A 27,552-nucleotide genomic window follows, 5' to 3' on the forward strand; every position below is an offset into this window, starting at 1 on the left:
CTCTCTTGATTACTGTTCATCTCCTCCCTGTGTGAAAAGTGATTTGTAAATCACTAAGAGGTATCAGAATCCAGTTTCCAAGAATTTAGGGTTGACTTATTTATGTTATGGTAACCTCTAGCTCTGTCGGATGCTATGAACAAAAAGGGTTACATTTTATGCCTCCTGGCATCTGCCTTCTGCAGAGAGAAGTATACAATTTCTGCAAAACCAAGAAACATTTTTTTCTCCTCGATGGACAAAAGCTTAAGAGGAGAGGAGAAGAGTACCAGTTGGGAAATGTTTGTTGTGACTTTCATATTTCCATGACTATTTTCCAAAAAACGAATCACAAAGAGCAAAGCAGAGGATGAGGGTGTGTTTCTAATTCCGCCGTATGGGTCCTTCCCTCTTGCCCACTCTTTCCTGGAACCAGGCAGGCTAAAGGGTACATATTCACAATGTGTCCCTTGTCTGAGAGGGATTTATTTCCTGAGGCAGATATGTAGGTACCAATAGGTCCTATGTTTCTGTCAGTGAAAGACACCCTTCCTGCTTTAAGTCAAAGTGTGGGGAGCTCCTGAAGACCTCTCTCAGTCAGTCAGCAGATGGACACTTCAAGGCTGCAGCTGGTGAGCATTCTCAAGGCCACAGATATCTCTCTGGGGAACAGGCACAGCATCCAGTGGATGTTTTTAATTGCTATCAAAGCCACCTCGACAGATCAAGTGGAATTAAAGTGTACTGTTGCAATTTCAAATAAGAAAAGCTCAAAACACATGATTTGTTGGACCAGAGACAAGATTATGCTCCCTAGCAGTTAGAAGGATTAAAGATTTTCTCCTCTGCTTTCTTCATTCCTCCTCTGAAAGAGTGTGGAGGAAGCTCCTTTGTGGACAGCAACATCACTTTTCAATGCTTTTCCATTCCCTTCTAGTTCAAGTATCTCTGGGAAAGAAGGAAGTCTCATGGCCTTTATGGTATTTGCCAGGACAAGCAGGAAATAGTGGAGATGGGGGAGCAAGAAAGCCAGAAAAAATTCACACAAATATATCCTTAATTTAACATAAAAGTGAAGTTCTGATAGTTGCCTTAGGTAACATTCTTAATATATATATTAAATAAGGTAAAATTATGTCATATATATTGACTTTCACCACTTATCATTATTTAAGATGTCAACATTCACTTTTAGATTTATCATATTTCAAGTCAAAATGATCATATTATCCCATACAAACACTGCTATACTCTATTGGATAATATACACTAAAAAATAATCATACAAGCAGACACTTTCAGTTCTAAAAACTTTCTGATACCACATTTCATGTTGAATTTGTGAAAGCATGTATTTCCAGTCAGCCAAGTAGAAGTATATTTAATATCAGGATAACAAATAATATAATAATAAATCAAGTTCTTCGCATTCTTAGTCTTTGAGTTTTGTTTCAAAAATTACTTACCTGAAGTTTCCTTAATGGTTTTCTTCATATTAGTAGTTCTGAAAAAGAGAAGTTGAATTTCTCAAGAGCAATTAATTCTCCCCAAGGCCCCAGGCTATGAATCTGCAGGCAATGGTTTCTCCCTTATTTGAAGACTCAGACATAATTTTTCCATCCCATTTATTTATGACTTTTTAATTGATTAAGATTGTTAGAGCCTAACAAATAATTAAATATAGAATATATAGAATATAGAATATGCATATGACTGATAAGTAATTGGGGTGCAAAATATTTTTGGCATCAGATAACAAAATATTTTGGTATCAGATAACAAAATGCATTTGTAATAGATACTGAAATTGACGAAGGGAGGGATTTATTTCTTGAGGCAGATATGTAGGTAGACATATGCATGCTATACATTTTAGCCAACTACATGAATGACTTCAAATAAGTCATTTAACTTCTTTCAGCCTCAGTTTTCCCATATATAAAAAAGGACAGTCATACTTATTCATGGAGTGGTTGTACAGACTACAGAGTATAATTCAGTTGTGCTGTTCACTTGGGGGCAAAAGAAAAAATGAGGTCAGTGTGGAAGTTCATGCATTGAGTTATCTATACATTATACACAGAAGATGAGGAGAGAGTGCAAAAGTTCATGTTTAGTACTTAAACAGAGAAAAGCGCTAAAATCTAGAGTTTATAAAAGGGGTAACTAAAAAGTTACATGAAAATCATAAGACATGATAATTCCACTACTGGGCAGAAAGAAAACAAAAACACTAATTTCAAAAGATATATGTAACCCTATGTTTATTTTTTTAAGGTTTTATTTATTTATTTGAGAGAGAGAGAGAGCAAAAGCAGAGGGAGTGGCAGAGAAGGATGGAGAATCAGGCTCCCCAGTGAGCAGGGAGCCTGATGCGGGGCTCAATCCCAGGACCCTGAGATCATGACCTGAGCCAAAGGCAGATACTTAACCAACTGAGCCACCCACGTGCCCTGCAACCCTACGTTTATTACAGCATTATTTACAGTAGCCAAGATACGGAAGCAACTTAAGTGCCCATTGAATGGCAGATGGATAAAGATGTGTGTACACAAACACCCAAAGACACAAGTGTACACACAGAGAAATATATGCAGCCATAAAGAAGGATGAAATCTTACCATTTTGTGACAACATCTTGGATGAAGAAGGTATTATATCAGTCAAATAATTCATACTGGGAAAGACAAATGCCATATGATTTCACTCACTTGAAGAATCTAAAAAACAAAACAACACACAAACAAAAAGTAGAATCAGACCCATTAATACAGAGAACAAACTGATGTTTGCTAGAGGGAAAGGGGAATAAGGGGTGTGAGGAAATGAGTGAAGTGGAGTGAAAGATGTAATAAGCATCCAGTTATAAAATGGCTAAGGCACAGGAATAAAAGGTAGGGCCTGGGGAATATAGTCAATGATATTGTAATAGTGTTGTATGGCGACAGATGGTAGCTACACTATGGTGAGCATAACGTAATGCATAGAGATGTTGAATCACCATGCTGTACAGGGGAACCAATGTAACATTGTCTGTCAACTATACTTAAATAAAAGCAATTTTTTAAAAAGCATAATGAAATAAATACACGAATTCAAGAAAAACAAATGAAATTCATAAATTTAAGACATGGTTCTTCTTAGAAAAGAGCAAAACTAAAAACTTTAGAAAATAATATCAAGGGAGAAATGAAAGTACAAATAAACAAAACCAGAATACCTAACTATCACATTCTCTGATTTTTTTTAAAGTTTAGCAAACTTCAAGTTTTTTTTTTTTTTTTAATTCTAAGACCAATGAATACATTTTAAGGTCTAGAAGTGTAATTTTATTGAAATTACAAGCATTTCTGGTATTAGAATAGAATTATGGATAGGATATACTCTGATAAATTCTCAAACATTCTTTTTTATATGGATTTTTAAAATTTATTTGACAGAGATGGGGGGGAGCAGCAGGGAGAGAGAGAAACAAGCTCCTGCTAAGCAGAGTCTAATGGGCTCGAACCCAGGATTCTGGGATCATGACCTTAGCCAAAGGCGGACACTTAACTGACTAACTCACCCAGGCACCGTGATTCTCAAACATTCTAAATCCCAAGAGTTTTATCAGTAAATTATTTCAAATTGTAAGGAACATGCTACATAAACGCTTGGAGAAAAGAGTTAAATATATTCTGCATCAAAAGTTTTAAAAAAGCAAAAAAAGGTCAACTTTATATATGTTATTGATACAAATTCCTAAATATAATATTAATGAATATAATTTAATAGCAGTTTTGAAAGAATAATGCACCATTTGGAATAGTTTAATTTATCTCAAGAAGGGGAAGTTGGCTCAATAGTGGGAAATCTTTTCCTATGATATACCTTTACTACAAGGAAATTAATAATAAAAATCTCTCTAAAAGGTATTAAATTCCCAAATTAATTATCTTCTATTGAACTTTCTCATAACTATCCATAAAATCATATTGTATCAATCTGACATAGAGTGTCTGTTTCACATCAAGAGCCAATATCGTATTTACTGATGAAACATCACTTCCTTTAAAGTACAGAATGATCCAAGGGCACCTACAATTACCATTATTCACTAGTGTTTTAGTCATTCTGGAAATACTAGAAGACAGGAAACACACACACACAAAAAAACACATACATGAAAGGAATAGATGAGATATTATTTGCAAAAGATTAAAGAAAAAGGATAGGATGGAATATCTAAAAATTCAAAGGAATTAACTAAAAATCCAGTAGGTTTATAGAAGAGGTCAGTTAAGTGGCTGTATTAAATATAACTTTAGAAAAACATGGCATCCTTATATAATAGCAACAATTAGGTAGGAAGAATAATGTTAGAAGAAATCCTGGCAAATCACAGTGGGCTGAGTGGTAGTAGCCCTTGTTAGAGCTATTGTGCTGATGTGTGATCTTTAGTTAAACAGATGAACAGTCTCTCACACTTGCCATATAACAGTTGATCTGATACTTGTGTTCTTGTCAGTTCCCATCATTACAGAAATTTAACAGTTCATATTCACCTGGAAAAGTCAGCAGTACACATTCTATATATTGCTTCAAGTCTATATTAACACGTGCTTTCTATTACAATACAGTCTGAAGAGACCCTCATTGTCTAGATATTCCATGAAACACCATGCTGATCCTCTACACTGATGGTGCTGTGCTAATTATATCAGGTGATCAAGAAGTAGAAAATACCCTGGATATAAAGCTGAAACACATATGTGCAGGGAGTGGGATATAAACTCTACAAAGTTTCCAGAGCCTACCATAGCAACAAAATTTTTAGGAGTTGAGAGTTCAAGGACATCCAGAATATCCTTTCTAAGATAAAATATATTGTATCTGGCATGTTGTCCCATCTACCACCAAGAAGAATAGTATCTAGAAGGACTCTCTGAATTCCTGAGATAGTTCAACCTGCCTTAGAAATATTGCCCTGTCTTAATTACCAGGTGACTCTGAAGGATGTCAAGTTTGAATGGGGTCCAGAGGAGGCAAGGACTCTATAGCATACTCAGTATTGGTACAGATTGCCCTGATTCTTGGGCAATATGACTAGCAGATCCAACACTACTGAAAGTATCCATAGTAGGTAACAACAATTCATGGCATGTCTGCGAAGCCTCAAAAAAGAGTCAAAGTTAAGGGGCACCTTGGTGGCTCAGTGGGTTAAGCCTCTGCCTTCAGCCCAGGTTATGATTTCAGGGTCCTGGGATTGAGCCCCGCATTGGGTTCTCTGCTCAGCAGGGAGCCTGCTTCTGTCTCTCTCTCTCTCTCTCTGCCTGCCTCTCTGCCTACTTGTGATCTCTGTGTGTGTGTGTGTGTGTGTGTCAAATAAATAAATAAAATCTTAAAAAAAAAAGAGTCCAAGTTAAGACTCTAGGTTTCTGGAGCAAGAACACGAAAGAACAAAAAACTACTTGTCATTTGAAAAGTAGATCCAATAGTGTAGCTAAACCCAAACAGAGACTAATGGTCCATGGGCATCAAGTGATTATGCAACCAGAGCTTCCTATTAATAACTATGTATTGTTAAGTCCCCCAAGGCTCAATGCCAGGTGAGCAAAGTAGCAACTTATCATGATAATGGTACATTTTGAATAAAGCCCAAGATGCTCTCAATGGCTCAAATAACCTCTACAAATTTGTGGCCTAGACCCCTTACCATCTATCTCTTGCAGTCAGTACTTCTCTATCAGTTTCATGTGTATGTGTGTGTGCACGTGTGTATATATATACATATCCATACATATATATGTATGCATGTGTGCATATGTGTGTGTGTATGTATGTATGTGTATATATCTATCCATCCTTTGGGATTTTTTTCTATAGTCAGCTGATGAGGCTGTGCAATTTTGGACACAGTTCACATTTGGATTAAATATCTGTATAGGTATAAGCTGAAAACAGAATGGGGCACACAACAGGCCCACTCAAAGTCTGTCCATGGTGAGAGGCAACTTCCCCAGGAGGCAGAGTTTTGAGCAGTATACTTCATCTCTTTTGTATGGAGAAAGAAGGGTCGCCTCTGAAGTAGGAATGGATGCTTTAGTTCTGGGGTCTACAAAGCAAAGCCTTTGGGCCAAATCCAGCCTGATGTCTGTTTTATAAATAAAGTTATATTGGAATACAACCACACTCATTTACTTACATATTGCCTATAACTGCTTTTGGGCTACTGTGGTAGAAGTTGAGTAGTTGCAGGAGGAACTACTATGGCCTGTAAAGACTCATTATCTGGTTATTTATAGAACAAGTCTTCTCACCCCTGATACTGTTCATTGGGAAGGGATCAAAAGAACAATATGGAAGGTCAGAGACATGACTATCTGGGGAAATTGTGTGTGAATGCAGACATGAGAGTGGGTGTAAAATATGCAGAACTTCCATATCAATGCCTGCCAGTCAACAGCCACTAGTGAAGAGAAAATAAGCAACCAAATAGAAAAGATGTCTCATTCAATGGAAGTCAGCTACCCTCTGTTTTCAGATATATCATCTTGAGATGCAAGTCATACAAAGGCCAAAAGCATGGAAAGAGAATGAGAGAGAGAGAGAAATCTTAGATATGGGTTTATGTTAGCATTGCTACCTCAGGGTTTACAGAGGACCTGATATGCCCAATTGATCAACAGGAGGTGCCTAAATAATGAGTGCATCATACTAGGGACCCCTCTTCTACCTAAAGAGGTGCAAACATGAGTACTTATCAGAGGACTCACTGATTCTACCAAACTGATAATTCATATAGTCATCCTGACAGAGCATTATAACAAACTCTTGGGGGTTCAGCTATGGTTTCAGTTTGGGAACAGCATCCTTAAGTTATAGTCACTGCCCTCCAAGAAGTAGTATATATCTTAAACCAATGATCTTTACATAGTACTGTATGATCAATAACTAAAATACACAAGTTTCTCCACTCACCATCACTCTCAAGGACTCATGTAGGAAATTTCTACTTTCTATTTCTGCAACTTTAGCCTTCATGGGGACAGAGATCCTGAAACACTGGAAATGGAAGGGAGGTGGGAATGGTAGCCAATGCTTCCATCATGGACACATTGAGCTAAAATAAAGCTATGACTACCATTTGGTCATTCTGAACTTTTCATGCCTAAAAACAAACAGTCAAATAAAGGAGCTCTTATAATTGGCTCTGATTTTCACAAAGAACAGAATTCTGCTAAATTATAGGAGCAAGGGCTGTATCTGGAGCTCTAAGGCATATTGGGTTCCTCTTGGTATTCCCATTTCTACAACATATAAGGAATACTACGAATTAATAAGAAAACATAACAAAAAATGTGCAAAAAGTTTGAACAGACTATTAACAAAAGAGGATATCCACTTGGCCAACATAAATCATGAAAAATCATGATTTCCTCTGTTAGTCATCAAAGAAGTGCAAATTACACCACAATGTGATGCCAATACACACCCACCAGAGTGACTAAAAGGAAACAAAACAAAATAAATCAAAACAGAAAAAAAATGTTGACAGGATGTCAAAACCAAAACTCTCATATGCTGCTGGTGGGGGTGTAAATTGGTATACTACTGGGGAAAAATGTTTGGCAGTATCTAAATGTGTGCATGTATGTATTCACTAAAAGATGTGTACTGGAGTGTTCATAAAAGCATTGTATGAAATAGCCCAAATCCCCATTAACAAAAGAATAAATAATTATTGCATATTTACACAGCTGACTGCAGCAGTAAGAATGAAAAACTACAATTACTTGCAAAAATATAAAACCAAACAAACAATGCTGAAAGAAAGATGTCAAGCACAAGAATACATACAATATGATTCCATGTGCATAAAATATAAGAATAGGTAAAAACAATCTAGGATGTTGAAGTCACAATAATGTTTCTCCTTGCAGGGGAAGAGGGTTGTAGATATTACAAATAAACAGAACTTCTGGGGTTCTGTGAATATCCTGTTTTTGTTTTTTTTTTTACATGATTGCTGGTTATGGTTGTGTTCACTTTGTGAAAATTCATTGATCTGCATACTATTTTCACTTTCATCCTGTATACATTTCTTATTTTAATTTTAATTTTTTTAAATTTCTTTTAAGTGGTCTTATATACATTTCAATGAAAAGTTCAAAGAAAGAAAAATTGTAACCTCATTTGTTGTTAAAGTCAAGGACATCTGGGTTACATGTTTAAAACACTAGGACTATCTATAGCTAAAATATTAAATTATTAATAGTAGCTGGGATGGTGCTAGGAATGATTTTTCTTCTTCCTATTTGTGTGCATTTAATGAGCACATATGGCTTCAAAATAAAAATATTTTAAGCTGAAACGGCTTTTTCATTATATTAAATTAAACCTGTTTATCATTTTTTAGTCATGAGAAAATGATTAAAAGAAATGTGGGTAGACTAGCATTATAACATTTTTTAGTACCTCTAACATGCCTCTAATCTTCAGAGCCATGTTGCTGGTGTTGTTAGTACCAGGCAAACAGTGAGTGAAAAAGGCCTGGCTGTTTCCTCTTGGCTCACTGCTCATGTTGGAGTATCTGTGAGAGCTGAAAATGCCTTGACTACACGATTAACATCCCTCCTCCCTACTTCCACCATATTAAGAATGTTCTTTTTTTTTTTTAAGATTTTATTTATTTGACAGACAGAGACCACAGGTAGGCAGAGAGGCAGGCAGAGAGAGAGCAAGAGAAGCAGGCTCCCTGCTGAGCAGAGAGCCCAATGTGCGGGGGGCTTAATCCCAGGACCCTGGTATCACAAACTGAGCCGAAGGCAGAGGCTTTAACCCACTGAGCCACCCAGGCACCCCAAGAAAGTTCATCTTTAGTACAGTTCCAGTCATACACAATATGTTTTAATCCTTCACATCTGCTTGTTCTCCTCTCCCACTAGTCATTTCCACAGCATTTTCTAAAGTCTAAAAAGAACAGTTATATCCTTAGGAAATACCTATTGACGAAAATGATATGTTGTAAATATTAAATACCTTGTCTGGATTTCACAAGGCAAGAGGTATAGACAACACCCATCAACAAATTTCTCTTTTTTATTTTCCACAATACCTAATATTCCAATTGATGTGGAATCTGTAAATTGGGTACAACTCTCAATTTACAGCATCAGTATGCTTCATGCTCCACCTGTTTTCACTGATTGTCGATTCAATAAATAAAATAATCATACTAAAATAATTAGTAGTATAATTATATAATCTGAAAATAGAGCCACCCTAAGCAGTGGAAGATAAAGTTAATGAATGTGCATTAATTTAGATGGCATTTGTGATCAATATCTCTATTCATCAAAGTCTAATAAAAACAGATTATTTTTTTATTAAAGATTTTATTTATTTGACAGACGGAGATCACAAGTAGGTGGAGAGGCAGGCAGAGAGAGAGGAGGAAGCAGGCTCCCCGCTGAGCAGAGAGCCCATTGTGGGGCTTGACCCAGGACCCTGAGATCATGACCCGAGCTGAAGGCAGAGGCTTTAACCCACTGAGCCACGCATGCGCCCCCAGAAATTCTTTTAAGTATTTAAAAGAGAGAATTTGTTACAGAAAAATTGATGCATGGATGATGGAAGAAACTATGGGGTCATTAACTCAGAAATAAGCCATAGCAGGAAGCCACTGGCCCTCCAGTACTAGAGGATGTGGTTTAGCCTAAACCCAGAAACCAGAGTCACATAGTATAAGTCAGAATCAATGGCTTGTCCCGCAGGAGCTAGAGCCATGAGAAAGACAGTGCTGTTGGCAGAAATGCTACCTGAGGAAGAGACAGTGGATCATAGAATAAGCATATCAAAGACAAACACAATTCCTAAATTCACAGTAGCAGAAAGTAGAATGCAGACACTGCCCTGGGTTTATCCTACACTGAATTTTCACCCTTCCCTGATCATCAAAAAACAAAACAAAATCCTGAAAGAGGGTGGGCCATTAGATTCAGGGCTAAGTTCAGTCCTTGAATTGCCATTTACTAATAAAATAACCAAAAATCTTTATTCCTGGTATAGGAGATATTATCAATAAAAAAAAAAATAACCTGAATCAATGAATCACTTAATTTGCACTATTCCAAGAGTGGCAAAGAAATCATAATTGGTAGCATCATGTAATTTTGCCCATTTTACCCTATTTGAAGTAGCATTTAAGATAGACAGAAACCATGTATAACTATATGTATATATAATGTACCTATCTATCTATCTATCCATGTCAATCCTGTCTAAAATTGATAGGGTGAGATGTTTTAACAGCGCTCTCTCTGGTCCTCTGATGAACTTCTTTTAGAGATAATTTTCCAAATCTTCTTATATTCTTTCATGCCAATCATTTAACCATGAATTGCTTAAACTTACACATAGGAGTAGAGAGAATAATATTATAAATGCACTAGTAACCATCACCACAAATTATTCATATTAATTTTTTACTTTTTAAAAAACCTTTTATTTTAGAATAGATTTAAATTTACAGAAAGATTGTGAAATTGGAATGGAGAGTTTCCATGCTCCCCATAGCCAGTTTTCCCTTTTAACATCTGTCATTAGTAAAGTATATTTGTCACAATATAGAACTGATGTTGATACCTTATCAACTGAAGTCCACATTTTATTCCAATTTATTGGTTTTTACCTAATGTACTTTTACTGTTCTAGGATTCCATCCCAGATACCATATTACATTTTGTTGCTCTGTCTCTTTAGGCTGTTCTTAGCTCTGATAGTTTGTCACTTTTCTTGCTTTTGATGACTTTAACAATTTTAAGTACTAGTCAGGTATTTTATAAAATGTCCTTCATTTGATATTTTTCTGATAATTTTCTCAGGATTGGATTAGGGTTTAGGATTTGAGAAAGGAAGATCAAGAGGTAAAATGCCATTCCTATCACATCACGTTAAAGTACATACTATTAACATGACTCATCACTGTTGATACTGACTTTGATCACCACACAAAGGTAGTCTTTGTCGGATTTCTCCACTGCAATGTTACTCTCTTCTTTTTGCTGCTTTTATGCTCTATTGTGTCAAAGAAAGTTATTATGCACAGTTCACACTTATGGAATGGCAAGATATGCTCTTTCTCCTTGAGGGTGGAAAACTTATATAAAATTTGGAATTCTACTGCATGGAAGATTTGTCTCTTCTCCTCCATTTTTTTACATCATTATGTTCTTATGGATGTTTGTTTTATGTTTTAAGTTATAATTCAATACTACTTTGCTCAAATATTTATAGCTTTAGATAGAAAGAGCTTTTACAGTTGGATCTGTGTCCATTTGACATATCTTTATCCTTTATCGTGTGGGAGGTTTTTTAATTCTTTTTTTTAAGTAACATTATTATTAGCCCCAGGGGTACAGGTCTGTGAATCACCAGGTTTACACATTTCACAGCACTCACCATAGCACATACCTTCCCCAATGTCCATAGGGTTGTTTTTTGTTTTTTGTTTTAACACTTAATTTCTAGCTCTGCAAGATGCTCCAGGATGACTTTGTATATATTTTTTAAAGATTTTATTTATTTATTTGTCAGAGAGCAGAAGCAGAAAGAGCAGCAGGCAGAGGGAGAAGCAGTCTCCTCATGAGCAAAAAGCCTGACACAGGACTCGATCCCAGGATTCTGGGATCATGACTTGAGCCCAAGGCAGCTGCTTAACTGACTGAGCCATCCAGACATCCCGATATTGTATATTTTTTGCAACATTCCTATAATCAGCATTTCTCCACAGAGTCCTGGTTCTTTTTTATTGGAGAATGGTAATAGAAACTTAAGATCTGGGTACTAAGTATACTTTTTGGTACTGGAAAGTCACTTGCTTTTAAGACCTTTCAGTTGACAGAGAAAATATATGTGTTTATATTAGCCCATGTATATATACATATCTACAAATATGTCTCTTTACATATATATCCATTTGTATCTATAGTAATCTATAGATTTGCCTCTATATAATAATTTGTATATACTATATATATATACTATATAATAATATAGTAATCTATAGATTTGCCTCTATATAATAATTTGCCTCTATATAATTATATAGAATCTATATAATCTATAGTAATGACCTCATCATACTGATGCACCCAACTCTAATCCATGTATTTGCTTATTCAATTCTATACATAGTGATTTCAGAATTGTTACCCTATACCCCCGAGTGGGGTTGAAAATGGGATTGGTTGAGAGCTTTTATAAAAATATAAGAACTGTATAACCAGATTTCCCTCCCTACTTTAAGAAGGTGGGTGACCTGAGCCAACTTATGCATTAGGCACAGCAGGCACAAGCCCATGATACTTTTGGGGACCTATGAAAATATTTTAATTTCTTTTACATTCAGAGCTAAAAAGTTTCATCCATCCAGTTTATATGTCTTTATATAAACACAGTAATAAAGTATAATTTTTCTTTTTTTTAAATTTATTTTTTATTTATTTTCAGCATAACAGTATTCATTATTTTTTCACCACAGCCAGTGCTCCATGCAATAGAGCAGTCTATACTTTTAATGCCATTCCGATCAAAATTCCACTGGTATTCTTCAAAGAGCTGGAGCAAATAATCCAAAAATTTGTATGGAATCAGAAGAGACCCTGAATCGCTAAGGAAATGTTGAAAAACAAAAACAAAACTGGCGGCATCACGTTACCTGATTTCAAGCTTTATTACAAAGATGTGATCACCAAGACAGCATGGTACTGGCATAAAAACAGACACACAAGACCAGTGGAACAGAGTAGAGAGCCCAGATATGGACCCTCAACTCCACGGTCAATTATTCTTCGACAAAGCAGGAAAAAATATACAGTGGAAAAAAGACAGTCTCTTCAATAAATGGTGCTGGGAAAACTGGACAGCTATATGTAGAAGAATGAAACTTGACCATTCTCTTACACCGTACACAAAGATAAACTCAAAATGGATAAAAGACCTCAACATGAGACAGGAATCCATCAGAATCCTAGAGGAGAACATAGGCAGTAACCTCTTCGATATCAGCCACAGCAACTTCTTCCAAGATATGTCTCCAAAGGCAAAGGAAACAAAAGCGAAGAGGAAACCCACGGAATGGGAGAAGATATTTGCAAATGACAGTACAGACAAAAGGTTGATATCCAGGATCTATAATGAACTCCTCAAACTCAACACACACAAGACAGGCAATCATATCTTTTATTTTTTTTTTTTTTATGGAGGAAGATGTTCATGAAGGCAAAAGAGAGTCGTAATGTAGTCCTAGAATGACAGCCGCTCTCCCACTATGAAAAGGATAGGAAAGTTGATTTGACTTGTGGAAAAGTTGAAACAGAATTGGAGATTCAGTCATTTCATTTACTGAAGACAGGCTTATGATGCTGATAAAGGGGATAGCAAACGGAAAATCTTGTTACTAAAATGTCCAGCTCCTGGGTCTTTCGCTACTTGTAATGAGTAGTCACAAACAGGTTTAATCAATTCCTATGTTAGGGTAAAGAATACAGGATTATTTTTGAGAGAACTGACAGACTCTAAAGAAAAAATTCACAATACCCAATGAAAAAGTCATTTTGTCAAGCTATAGCCATAAAGTAATGCCCACCAGCCCACAAATCCTAGCTCTGCAGAACAGATAGCTTCTAAATCATAAAAGCTTTCACATTAATTATAAGTAGGACAAAAAAGCACCATGTGCCATAAGGTCTCTAATTTGAAAAAAAATGGAAGAAAACGTTGAAGCAAAGATAATGCTAATGCAAGGGGCAAAAAATTTCTCTCAAAGAAAGAAAGAAAACTAATTTTAGCAATCTCAAAGAAATAAAAATAATACAACCAAAAACATGAAAAATATGTGTACTTAATTTAAAAAAATATATTTAGGCAATAAGAAAGAGCCCTGGAAATTAAAAATATGATAGAAAACCATAAAATATAATAAAATATATAGAAGATAATAGAGTAAATAATAGATAATAGATAATACAGTAAATCTTCTAGAAAACAGACTAAAAATAAAGACAGTGAAGATAAAATATGAGACAATAAATGAATTAAAATAGGAAATACCATGTTTATGATGAATAGGAGACCAAAAGATGAGACTAGAGAAATCTAAAGGAACAAACACATAAAAAACACAAAATATATAAATAAACTTCTAGAACTTAAAGTATGTTTTCAGACTCAACAGACCTAAGAAATACTTTAAATGCGAGAATAAAAACATCTATGTAAAGGCAAACTACTAATGAAATTTTAGGACTTAAAATAAAAGCTTCCAGAAAAAAAAAAATCAAAGTACCAAAAATCAGACTTCTCATCTGCAATACTGGACGCTATATCAGAGATCAATGTCTTCTCAGTTTAAAAGCTATAATTTTACGTCCAGTATGTAAACTATTTCTAATTTATAATTCTCTATTCAGACAGCATATCAATCATGAGATTAGGATAAGGATATCAACAGACAGGGAAAGTGTTTTAAAATTGTTCCTGTACACCATTTTTTTTTAAAGATTTTATTTATTTATTTGTCAGAGAGAGAGCGAGCGAGAGCAAGCACAGGCAGACAGAGTGGAAGGCAGAGTCAGAGGGAGAAGCAGGCTCCCTGCGGAGCAAGGAGCCCGATGCGGGACTCGATCCCAGGACGCTGGGATCATGACCTGAGCCGAAGACAGCTGCCTAACCAACTGAGCCACCCAGGCGTCCCATTTTTCAAGGCACTACTGGACAACAGAGTGTTTTAAAACACAAATGTAACCAAGAAGGAGGAAGATACAGATACAGTAAGGCAGGAAGGAGGTAAAAGGAATTTCCAAAAAGGGAAATATGAATCTGATAGCCATGGTGCAGGCCTCGCAAGCAGTTACTACAAACTGGAAGGGGCCAACAGGGGTATCTTCAAAAGAAGATTGTGAAACTGATGGATCAGCTTGTATGTGTTGAACTGATGAGGAAGTTTTCATAGCTCTGGCAGAGATCTTGACAATGAATTAGTTTAGTTATCAGATTAATTCAGCAAATAGCCCAAAAAAGTAATTATTAACACCATGGAAAATAAAAGATGGGATAAGAAAGGAACTCTAGTATACTACATGGCTTAATTGTGATGAAAGTATTTGCATGTAACAGTGAAAATATTTTTCTGCTGTCTTAAAATGTGGTATATTAGTCCCTGCAGAGGCAGTGAATGTTTGTGTACATGATATAAGAAAACTAAATCCTCATCCTCCTAAGTCTCCTGAATATGTGTCCACTTCCTCTGATTTCAGTAACTAGTCTTTCACCTCTTTCTTGAACTTCTCTAAAAAATTACTAACTGCTTGTTCTATACCCAATCTTTCCATAGTTTGTTCTGCAGTCTACAGCAAGAGCACACTTTTCTACACACAAGTTTAGTCGTATCACATTGTACCCTTAAAGGCTTCCTGAGGCCCTTAGGACAAAAACCCTAGTCTTTGTTATGGCTCTTCATGTACTACATAATCTAGATCCTTCCTACTCTCATTACTTTCTATCCCTTTTCCCTGAACTCTCTTTTCTTCACCAGCCTTTCAAAGATGTCATAGAACCTTTCCTTCATAGTGATGTATCACATTCTATTCCTTCTTTTCCGAAGGCTTCTCTCCCACTTATGTCCCCAGTATTACCCACACTGAGTTGGCCCATTGCCCAACACTTCTTGACTCAAGTGTCATTTGCTTAAAGATGTTTTCTGATCTTCCATACTAGAAACTACCATTATCCTAAGTAATAACCCCTTACCAATTCTTTCCAAAGCAATCTACTTAAATTTCACAGGGACAATTTTCTATTCGCATTCATATTACGTTTCTTCAAGCTATTGTTATTGAATTACATAATTAAAGTATCAAGTAAAACTTGTAAAAACAAGTATAGGAACAAACTCAACTGATGTAATAAGGGCACAACTGAATGGGTGAGAACAAAAAGTGAGCGTACTAGTGAGTAGCCTGCTAGTGTTTAGCAGGCCTGGTACCTCAGCCATTATATTTTATAGAGTAATGGAAAGTGGCAGGAAATGAGGGGTGTCAGTTAAATACAGGGTTCATTCTTAAAAATTCTGTGAGGCAGGGACATGTCTGCATTGGCTTATTGATATAAAGCTATGGTCTAGCATAGTCAGCACACAAAACACAGTAGGTATTCAGCAAAGATTTTGCAAATAAATGAATGCAAAAATACATGAACACATTTGTAAACGGTCTGTTGGCTGTTGATCACATATCCTTCACATCTGCTTCACTGATATTGCCTGGAACATTTGTACTGACCTTCTTGTTCTTTGCCTTGCAAATAATTTCTACAGCACTCTGTAATTGTATTGGTAATTGTGTTGTTCAAAAAGCTCTAATCCACAAATTAAGTGTGCTTTAGAGCATGATTAAACTTTGAAAAGCAAAATTACTGAGGAAAATCCATTATTGCTATCTAAACAGTTGAACCACTTTCCAAAATATTCATAACACAAATTGTTCTTCTAAAAGGCAAAAATGAAAATTGTTCATGGTTTACAGAAAGGCTAAGTTAAATAAAAAAAATTTTACCAAAGCTTAATGGGCAAAGATAATATATTCTCTGTATAACTGGGAATTTTTAAAAAAATTACTTACTTATTTGATAGAGAGAGGGCACAAGCAGGGGGAGTGGCAGAGATGGAGGGAGAAGCAGGCCCCCAGCTGATATATGGGCATTTTAAACTTACTTTAAACATTAAATTATTTAAACTGAGAAAAAAATGTGTATGGAACTTTATTTAGTAAATTCATTTTGAATAATAAGGAATTAAAACTATAATTCAGAGAATTAAATTTGAGTTGATAATCACAGGTAATGCTTTAATTATACTTAGTGAGAATAAAAGGGAAAAAAACAGGCACACCTTATCAAACACAAACATAATAGGGCATACTTGATCTTTTCACTTGTTCTCTGCTTTATAATTGTTTATATTTTCTTTATTACTTTTTCAAGTTACAAAGGTATTACATGTTTTCAGTGACAAGTATAACCACAAGGGGGCATATAAAAAAGTTAAGATTCTGAACACACACCTGGATAGCCATGACTTTGATTCCTATATGTACAAACATATATCATCTATAGCTATTCAGATTTGTAGATAATACATAAAGTAGGATATGTAATATATGTATAGATTATGTTACTTTTGTAAGAATTGGATCATACTATATCCATTAATTTGAACTTTGCTTTTAAATTTTTACTAAGACTAGGTGCCTCATTAGCGCAGTAGGTAGCGTGTCAGTCTCATAAATTTTTACTAAGATTATAGATCTTCCTTTAGTTCAGTATATATACATGTATTTAATACTTCTACCTATTTTTTAATTTAAATTCAATTAGCCAACATACCAATATATCATTAGCTTCAGATGTAGAGTTCAATCATTCTTCAGCTGTGTGTAACACCCAGTGCTTATCACATCAAGTACCTGCCTTAATCCCCATCCCCCAACCACCTCCCTTCCAGAAACTCTCGGTTTGTTTCCTATAGTTAAGAGTCTCTCATGGTTTTTAAATTAGTATTATTTTATCTACTGACACTATGAAATCGTAAGTGCCTAATGCTGAAAAATGTGTTTGTTAGAACAAAAATACTTTTGCTTTATGTTCTCTATTAGAAATTCAAGATAATAATCCTTCACAAATATTTAATGTTAATGGATATGAGAGGCATTAACTTGCAACACTTAATCATATTTACTCTTCCAAACATGAAAATGTCTATCAAATAATACTAGAACTTTTAATACCTCTAATTGTCACACCAAAAAACACTAAGAGGATCAATGTTTGGATAAACTAGCTGATGTCTTACAAATTTCATTTCAAACTTCCCAGTCATATTATATTCATTTCCCCTGGTTGCACAAGTTTTGAAGAGTTTATTTTGTGCTAAGATATACTGAAAGAAGAAAATAAGAGAAAGGCGACAAGTAAATTATTTCATAGCACTAACCATAATAATGTCTATAAATTTATACCACCTACTCCACAATTATATTGGCCAATTATGCCATTTCTGCAGGGATCTCAGTCTAATAGAATTCATAGAATAATTACAATGATAAGGTTCAGAAAAATAGAAGAATTCTTTTTTCTTTTCTATCATAGTTTTATAGCAGATATGTTTTTAGCAAGTTTCATTTCCTTCTATGACAATTCATGGGGAGGAAAAAAGATATTTTTCCTCCCCATGCCAGAAGATACAGTACTCAGAATGCTTTTCATTCTGTCCTGAATTTCAAGCCTTTGAGTCTTAAAGAAGCCAGTGTAAAGAAAGACATCTTCTTTCCAGAACTTATCTTTTAAAGTTCTCATAAATAGAAATGAAGCAATAATAACGCTTTCAGAGAGCACTCATAGAATAGAAATCTTCTTCATCTGTACCTTAGCTAAGGAGGATGAATGCTCCAACCTTGAGACACCCTTTTATTTTGTTTCCATGTGGATGAACATCTCTTGGATAGAGCTACTACAAAAGAAATAGGCAAATAGCCCAAGTCATTGTCATTTAATATAAGTGTCCATGTTGATTATATTATACCTTGAAATGGAAGCATCAGTAAAAGAAAATTCAGATGCAAATCAACAGAATTTCAACTAGTGATATATTCATTTAAAATATAAAAGTGAAATAGAAGAGCTATTGTTAGCTATAAGCAGCTTTATAAGGTCAAGTTTCTAAACAACTTTGTTCACAAAATTAGAGACCATCCCATCCACACTCACCTAGGAAATGAAAACAGCTGATTTTAACTCTGATTTTACTCTATTTAACTCTAACTGAAAAAAAGATTTATATAACCTATGAAGATTCGTAATCTGTAAATTCCTTGCTCAACCTTAAATATATGGTGAGGAAAGCAATTTTTTTCAGAAAGGATATTCTGCTCCAATCTTATTCCCCCACAAGGATCATCTATTTTTATATCAGTCAGGAAAAAAGTTATACTGCAGTGCCAGAGTATTTCCCAAATCTAAGAGAATTAAAATATTATGGGATAATTTCTCATTCATATTACCTGTCTGTTGTGAATAGAGGCAGTTCTTTGTTCTGGATTGTTCTTACTCTAGATCCAGAGTAAAGGGCCCATTCTCTGGAATATTGCTGGTCCCAGTGACATAAAGCGCTCTGGAGAATCTTGTGCCAGACAGAAACTTTCATGCCTCATCTCCCCTTCACAATTCACTGGCCAAGACTAGTCACATGGCTTCATCCAGTTACAGGGTCAGGATGAGCAGTCCTGAGAGGTTAATGAATGCCTAAAAGAAAGAAAAACAAAAATGCTTTTGCTAAACAACACTAATGAATACTACAGTCCAACATGCTGTCTACTAAATACTCATGTCCTCTCTCTCCTTCAGAAAAGAAAGATGTATCCTCTCCCACCAGGGAATCAATTCCACAATCCCATCCAGGCTTGGCATCAAACTCAAACCCAGCATCTCTCTTGTAACAAGTGTGTCTAGCTCCTCTTGATCTGTAAACCAATGGACTAAAAAGTTATCTACAAATGTCAACCCAATATTCAATGGTGAAACAAGGACAGAATAACAACAATCACACAATTGTCCCAGATTTTTTAGTCAAATATTATGGCTTATTTAACAATATAATTCTCTTTAAAACTTTGTAGGCTTTTTCCTTATTTAAGTCAGCTCCATATGTGCCATCATTTTTTAGTCATCCTTTCTTAGATTTACTATCTTTCTGTTATTGTATCACTTCCGCCCCTCTTTTTTCTCCTGCCTAAATTACAAAGTACTTAATCCTTTTAGATTTTGGTTGGAGAGTCACATGCTTAATCTCTTTTCTCTCAGTCATTTTGTTCAAATGAATATGCCTTCTGGATACCACAGCCTTATTTGGACCATTGCTCTAAGATTTTTTAATCCACTCAGATTTTTATGATGGAGGTGGCAGCCACATTTTAAATTTGAAACTTGCCACAGAATGAATTCTAACTGGTCTTTATTTGTCAAAAATTGTCTCAGTTTTACTTTTCATCAATTTTGGATGAGAATTAGCTGCCTCTTAAAAAACTCTGTGGTTAGAAGTCTTAACTATTCTCTTTAATTACCACTTGCAAGTTCATTCTTTTCTTCTCTCTCTCATTTCTCTCTGTGTCCCTCTTTATCTGATTTCTCTCTCTTCCTCTTTCTTCTAACCCCTCTCTGTCAAATATAGTAACTCCACATATGCTTTCACTTTTCTGGCTTACAACTTTATTCCCTAAAGCTACTACTTCACTTAATATATTATCTGCCTATCAGATGAATGTAGATTATGGTTTTTATCATATATTTAATCACTAAGTAACATAAATTACCATCCTTCCAGCTTCAAATACCAGTTTCCTTACTTTCCATTTTATCTCTCCTAAGTAATAGACAGACATTATAGTTATCTGGTTGTAGTAACACCAGCTATTGGTAACAACATCTGTATTAGTAATATAGATTATGCTGCGATAACACATAATCCCATAATCCTAGTGACTTTATATGGTTAATTTTTTATTCATATTATATGCCCATCACATTATATGCCCGTTCATATTACGTGTCCATCAAGAGTTAAATGGAAGCTCTGTTCTGGGTGTCATTACTCAACAACCCAGACTGACAAAGGAGCTACAATCTGAAATATCTCTGAGCTCTGAAGGGTCTTGGGCCAAGAGTTAAGTGCTCTGTCCCAGAAGTGATATATATTGCTTTTTCTCAGGAGTCATTGTAGAGAACTACCTATGCTACTATCTGTGCTAAATATCTGCATACTTCTATTCACGAGAAAGGTTGCCTAGGCTTCCAGTTGAGTTCAAACACTGGGAGGTACCAGGAAGTAATTGGAAGGCAGGAGAATGAGTATCCTTTCCTCTGGGGTCATTGTGGACAGCCTGTGTTCTTCCAGTTTCCAGTCAGGTAGCCCTCTCCATTCAACTACACTCTAGATCGTGAAACCAGATAACCATTCCCTCCCCTTGTCCCTTCAGCCCTAGGAATAACAGATCTATCCCACTGCTGGCCCTATGGTTCTGCCTTGTCATTTATTGGTTTCTGTAATCTCTGTCACAATCTAACAATAATATTTTTATTAAACATTTCTCAATTATTCTGTTTTGCCATTTTTTTTTCTTCTAAGATCCTGACTAATCTACCACTCACTTAAGAGGGAGCCAGAAAGTACAATCCAACCTACTTTCCAGAAAGTAGAGGGCTATTATAAGGTTTTTACTAAGACCACTAATAACCACTAGAATGTTCTCTTCACCAAAACCCCAGATATATTTATTAGCTCGGTAATACTATAATGTCAAGAATCTGTCCCTACTATAGTGAGATTTGTCAAGCCATGCATAAAAGTAAGATTGGGACAGACAGAACAATTCTCAAATTCAATTCCTAAACAGATAACAAAGCTCATATTTATGTACAAATATCATCGACAATCACCTCTATATCTCAGTATTTAAAGTTAGTAAATATGAACCAATTCAAACTCTATCCCTACTCTATCTCTAACCTAGCCCCTTCTTTATAAATTCTGCTCTAGAAGAATCCTTATTGCCTCCTTGACTCTGCAAACACTGAATTCTCCAGGTATATTTTGACTTGTCCTTCGGAAACCTATAAAATTCTCTCCTTACACAGCCAATTTAAATTTCCAAGTGAAAGAATTTAGTAAGTCCAATTAGTCACCATTTTTATTCTTTGGACAAAGATTTTCTTACAATGTGTTTCCACTAGCTACTTTCCAATACATAGCCTGCTGTCTGTGAGCCTCATGACTTATCCTAGTACAATAAGCTACAACTAGCAGAGTTATATAAAATCATGCATAGAATTCAGTGGTTAAAGAATCACCTAGGCTGGATGAAATCTCCTTATAAGAAGTGCCTGTAGGTCGGGCATCCATCCTGAGGCTTGTCTTAATGTTATAACAAAATCTCAGTTATAAATTGAAAGAAATATTACCAAGAGTCAGTTATAGTTGGCATATTACGCTTCATGAAATAAAATATCAGAACCAAGCAACTGAACAGAGCTGTTTTTTTTTTCTTAAGAAAAAAATTTTTATGAGATAGAGAAATATAGAAACTAGAGGGCTATTTAAGAGAGGTGGTATTACCTAAACTAGTGATTCCTAAAATTTGGCGCCTGAACCAGCAACATCATCATCAACTTCTATAGGACCTGTTAGAAATGCAAATTCTTGGCCTCTATCCTAGACTAATTGGATCAGAAACCTTAGAAATGGAACCCAGCACTCTCTGCTTGAATTCACCTTCTAGCTAATTCTGAAACATTCTGTGGTTAAGACCTCTTTTCCTACACCAGTGCTTCTCCAAACTAATGAACATGCAATTAATTGGGTATTCTGTTAAAATGCAGATTCTGATTCAGTGGGTCTGGGATAGGAATTGAGATTCTGCCTGTTTAACAAGCTCCCAGAAGATGCTGACGCTACTGGTCCATGGGCCACATTTTGGTGTCAAGGCTAAATTACCAGTCCTTCAGAATATAATCCATTTTGTCATCGTTAGCCCTCGTTCAGAATAAGTAATTTCCTGGTATTATTGGGACACCTGTGCACATATCCCTTTGCTGCAAAAAAGAATTTGAAATACCTTCTAAAAGGATTTTTTGGATTCAAAACATCATGCTGTTCTTACTGAATGTGCCTAACCCAACAGCAACTTTTCTGTATTCTCCAGTATACCTTTCACTTTTTAGTGACTTGCTTTCCCTTAAGGAGCTACGTGTCCAATACAACCCCGTAACTTAGAATCCTAACTCTAAGGCTGATGACCACATCGTGTTGTACTCCTCCCACCAAAGCAGTTGTCTGATAACCCAGACTGCTAGAGCTTTATTCCCACTGGAGCAACCTTATGTCACCGCTGCCAGCAGGCAATTACAATCCCAGACCTTTAACTTCCTTCCTTTCCTAACCTCTCAGTTTTAGTAAAAAATGCTTAGGCAGAAAGGTGAGGTAGCTTAAACTCATCTTCTAAAATAACTATTTCAGATAATTTTCCTCTCTGCTTCTTCCCTCTTATTGACTGGACTTTGTTCTCTCAGTAGGTGGTCAGAATGCTCCCCAAAAATGCTTAGCTATACCTGGTCTCATAATTACCCTTTCTTCTCCAAAATTTCTGTTAGAAACCCAGTTCCTTCAAAAGCTTTCAGTTTTCTGCCTTCAAATAGAGCTATTATGTAATATATTCTCATTAAGGCAATAGTAATTTATAATAATTTATTTTACTACCCCACCTGGAGATATTTACATTTTAATGAAAGACACCTGTAAAAGAAAATCCAACAGTTCATAAACTTTGGTGATTGTAAGAATCACCTAGGAAGTTTGTAAAAAATGCAGACTCTCAGGTATTGACTAAATCTGTTGAAATCTCTGACGTGAAGCATAGTGCTTCCATGTGAGAATTCCTTCCTGAAGTTTCTCAGGAAATGTGAATGTGTTTCCCAATGCAGAGAAAAAAATCATTTAAAAAATCAGGAACACAGCAAAAGGCATTATAATTTTTTGCAAGATTTTTTAAAAAGGATTTTATGTATTTATTTGACACACAGAGAGAGATCACAGGTAGACAGAGAGGCAGGCAGAGAGGGGGGGGAGGCAGGCTCCCCACTAAGCATAGAGTCCAATGCGGGACTCGATCCCAGGACCCCAGAACCATGACCTGAGCCGAAGACAGACGGTTATCGCCTGAGCCACCCAGGCGCCCAATATTTTGCAAGATTTAAAGCTTAACAATAGACATAAAGTCTACCCTGGTTTAAAGAAATCCACTGACTCAAGTCAAACAAAAGGAGAAAACACTGATGTTCAGAGCAAGAAGTCAAGGTCAACAATTCCAGGAACCGGTGATGTAGGAAAGATGTTAGTGTTTGAAGCCGATGGCCAAGAAGGAATTCTTGAGACATCTTTGGTGCAAAAAGCTGTTTTTTTAAAGCACTGGGACAGGACCTATGGGCAGAAAGAGCTGCTCTGGGGTCATGAGGAGTGGCCCATTAAATACTTTCAAGTTGGGAAGGGGTTAGGGATAATGTAAGCCTCCCAGATATTTTGGAAACAAGGTTTCCAGGATCCTGAGGGGCTAGCTATTGTTAGAAAAAGGCCATTTATGACTGTTTAGTAAAAACTCAGTCATGAGACTCTTCAGATGTGTACTGGTGGATCACATGCCTGGAGAATGATTGCCAACATATATCTTGGGTGCCAGAGATAAAGGTAGTTTCCAAAGCAATTTTTATATGTCAAAGTAGACTTACAGGATCCTGGAGGTGGGGCTAAGATTGCCTTTTGCCTTAGCATAGTATTAACATTGAGGCAGCTGTTTCTAGAGGAATATCACTCTGCCTGTTTCAAGGACTTGTCAATGGGCTGTAAGGAATAAGGAAATTTAATAATTTTTCTTCTGCCTTTGTTTCCCACATCAACCAGGACTAGAGAAGGTAGAAGGGAACCAGCTAGTAGTTAGGTACCCAACAGTCAGTATTGCTTTGAGCTGCTGCCATATTTAGAGTGTGCATTCATGGTCCTGTCTAGTGCTAACAGTAAGTCATTCTTACAATTAATATAAATATTAATAAGTGTTTGTGTGTAATATGCTTTGTACAAATTTTATGAAGGGTATCTCAAGAAGGAAGTTTTAGAAGCAAAGTTAGTCTTTTCTGAACATAATTCCCTGTACAGCTATAAATCTTGCTTAGGACATCCAGTCATTTTGTCATTTGAATACTACTCAATAATATTCCCTGGCATTTCTGGTATTTGAATATATGTTATAGGTGAATATAGATTAATGGAAGTAATACAAATATCAACCAGAAACAAACAAATACAATCAGAGCAAGCAAAGTATTTTCCTAGTATAAGAAGAAAATAGTTTATATAAAGCATATGTATCCTCATGTCCAACTTGAAGAAGCTTTTGAATGCCTTCCTAACAATTTAACGAAAATCAAAAAACATTCTCTACATTCAGAATATCTGTCAAGAAAAAAAAATGACTAACATGCCAATAAACGCTTTGCAGGTTTTAAAATTTCATTTTAAAGCAATTTTAAAATATTTAATATTTGTGGTATTATCTTTCCATTTTTAATGATTTCCATATATTTATTTCATATTAACTTTCCCATATTGTAACAATATATTAATTAACAAGGAAAAATAACCATGTATTTATTAGTCTTTTTTCACAGAAAACCACCGAATTTTTTGAATAACCATATGACAGATAATGATTCATTATATATTATTATTGTCACTCATTATTACTTAAAAGCACATGAATAAAAATGTTACCAAAAATACAGATAATTTATAATTAAGGGAAAGCAATTTCTCATTCCCAAATTCCAAATCCTAGCAATTGGCAAACCCAGGTGGGGCACAGAAAATTGTATCTTTCACAAGCATCCCAGGTCACCCTAATATGTGCATCCTAATCTAAGTGGGCAACATGGCAGAATACTACCTAAAGCTGATGGAAACAACCAGAGTCTCGGGGACTTAAGGGAAGCAGCTAAAAGACTTACGGAGGCACTGGGGAGTGGGACTTCCTGGTTTCTGCTAACATCCTTCAAATAACACCATAGAGATTGTACCTAAATCTGACGGCTCACATATGACTTGAAGATAGTATTACTTATTTCTATGGTTAATGTAACAACAATACATCAAATCACCTTAGAATCATGCCTGTCACATAATAATTCCCTTCCTCTTGAGCCTACCATCTACTTTATTCTTCCAAGAACGCTGGCCTTTATAACTATTTGTTAGCCACAGACTAAGCACCTTACTGTTGTTACTCAACAAATCACTCTGTGCCTCCTAAGTATCAACAGAAGCCTGAGGGCTTGCAGGAGAATAGCAGTGGTATCCCCACAGGCAGCCATTGAGGTATGTGTTGAAGGAGACCAGAATGTCTGGGTTGCTTGGCACGTTAGAACTCAGCTCACGCCTTTGTGTAAACGTGGATACTACATTCTTTATAACAGATGCCAGAACGTTTCCAGATTTCCAAAGTGATGGCTATACAAATTTGTGCTTTGAGAATTATAGTCGTAAACATAGAAAAGCGTGCCCATAAACGGTAGTTTAGGACTCTTGTTTGCTTTATATTCTACATTAATTGACTTAACCGAATGATTTATGTTTACGTAAACTGTAATTTCAACAGGATGTTAAAAAGTTTCCAAGAGAATGTATTAAATAAGCTAGCTTTGTTATGAAACACTGCAAAACACGAAGCATTTTAATCTCAAAAATTTTATCTCTGTAAGTCAGTATATGACTTTTCCTCTATATAATTTCTAGGAAAGTAGGCAGTAACTGTACTGTACTTGTAAGCTGTAACTTAAAAGTAACTGTAACTGTAAGCTAAGTTGCATTAATCGCTATATATTCCTTATTTATTTTACAAGTAACTGTACTGTACTTGTAAGCTGTAACTTAAAAGTAACTGTAAGTTAAGCTAAGTTGCATTAATCACTATATATTCCTTATTTAGGAGTAAGTTAAAAGAAATAGATGATCTTAGAAAAAGAATTAAATATATATTTCCACATCTAATCAGTGTGTTGGCCTGGCTCTTAGAGCACTTCATATCTCACAGACATGATTCACTAATGTTTTGAATCAGGCTACATCTTTACTTCCTAATACATACATATTTTAAAATATTTGCAACATTTTATTCTTTTGGGAGAGATAAATGTCTGCAAATTATGGCTATGTTGACTTAGCATTTCCAAAGTTAAAATTCGAGCTAGCTACATGTGGATTTATTTTCATAATTGTATATCACAGCTTCTTTCTTTTTATGGAAGACAGAATCTTTTTAAAGTTTATTTCTTTTTAGTAACTGCTACTCCCAATGTGGGGCTTGAACTCACAACTCTGAGATCAAGACCTGGGTTGAGATCAAGAGACCAGGCACTTAACTGACTGAGCCACACAGATTCCCCTACAGAGGACAACTTTTACTCAGCTTTCATGTCAGTGTGCCTGAACCCTTGCCTGTGCCTTGTGCTCTGGAGATACTCAGTAAGTATGTGACGCATAAAAAAATTCATCCTTAGGGTTCTGGGAAAGTGCTTATAGTTTCCTCTGCAACCATTCTAGTGTCTCTTACTACTGACCTGTGGGGAAGTTTTTCCTTGCGTATGACATAACTCACTCCCACAGTGATGAAACATCGTTTGTCCTTGCTTTGGTCACTAAACTTCTCCAGGTTATATATGACACACCCTTCACTTTATCCTCAAAGTGTCTCAAGTGAGGCCCAGAATGGAGGGATTAGATGTTCAAGTACAAATGAGTCAGCACAGGGCAGAGCTGTTGTCCAGGGCATTACTGAGTGCTGAGTTGGAATCCAACAAGAGTTGAATCAATGTGGGGTGATTTTCGTGAACATAAAGAATTATATTCATCAGAGAAGCAACTGGTTATCATACATAGGCTTT

General features: G+C 35.7%; 1 long non-coding RNA gene across 1 annotated transcript; it reads right to left on the minus strand.

The window, feature by feature from the left end:
• Positions 1–1,445: 1,445 nt before the first annotated feature.
• LOC101691580 lies at positions 1,446–19,313 on the minus strand. Its single transcript, XR_200930.3, has 3 exons — positions 19,077–19,313; positions 2,601–2,699; positions 1,446–1,483 (listed from the first exon to the last, which is right to left on the minus strand). It is a non-coding gene; the product is annotated as an uncharacterized LOC101691580 (long non-coding RNA).
• Between the last annotated feature and the right edge of the window lie 8,239 nt (positions 19,314–27,552).

This window comes from Mustela putorius, unplaced genomic scaffold, assembly GCF_011764305.1.
Source record: "Mustela putorius furo isolate JIRA1106 unplaced genomic scaffold, ASM1176430v1.1 tig00003846_pilon_pilon_pilon, whole genome shotgun sequence".
Taxonomy (NCBI): Eukaryota; Metazoa; Chordata; class Mammalia; order Carnivora; family Mustelidae; genus Mustela; species Mustela putorius.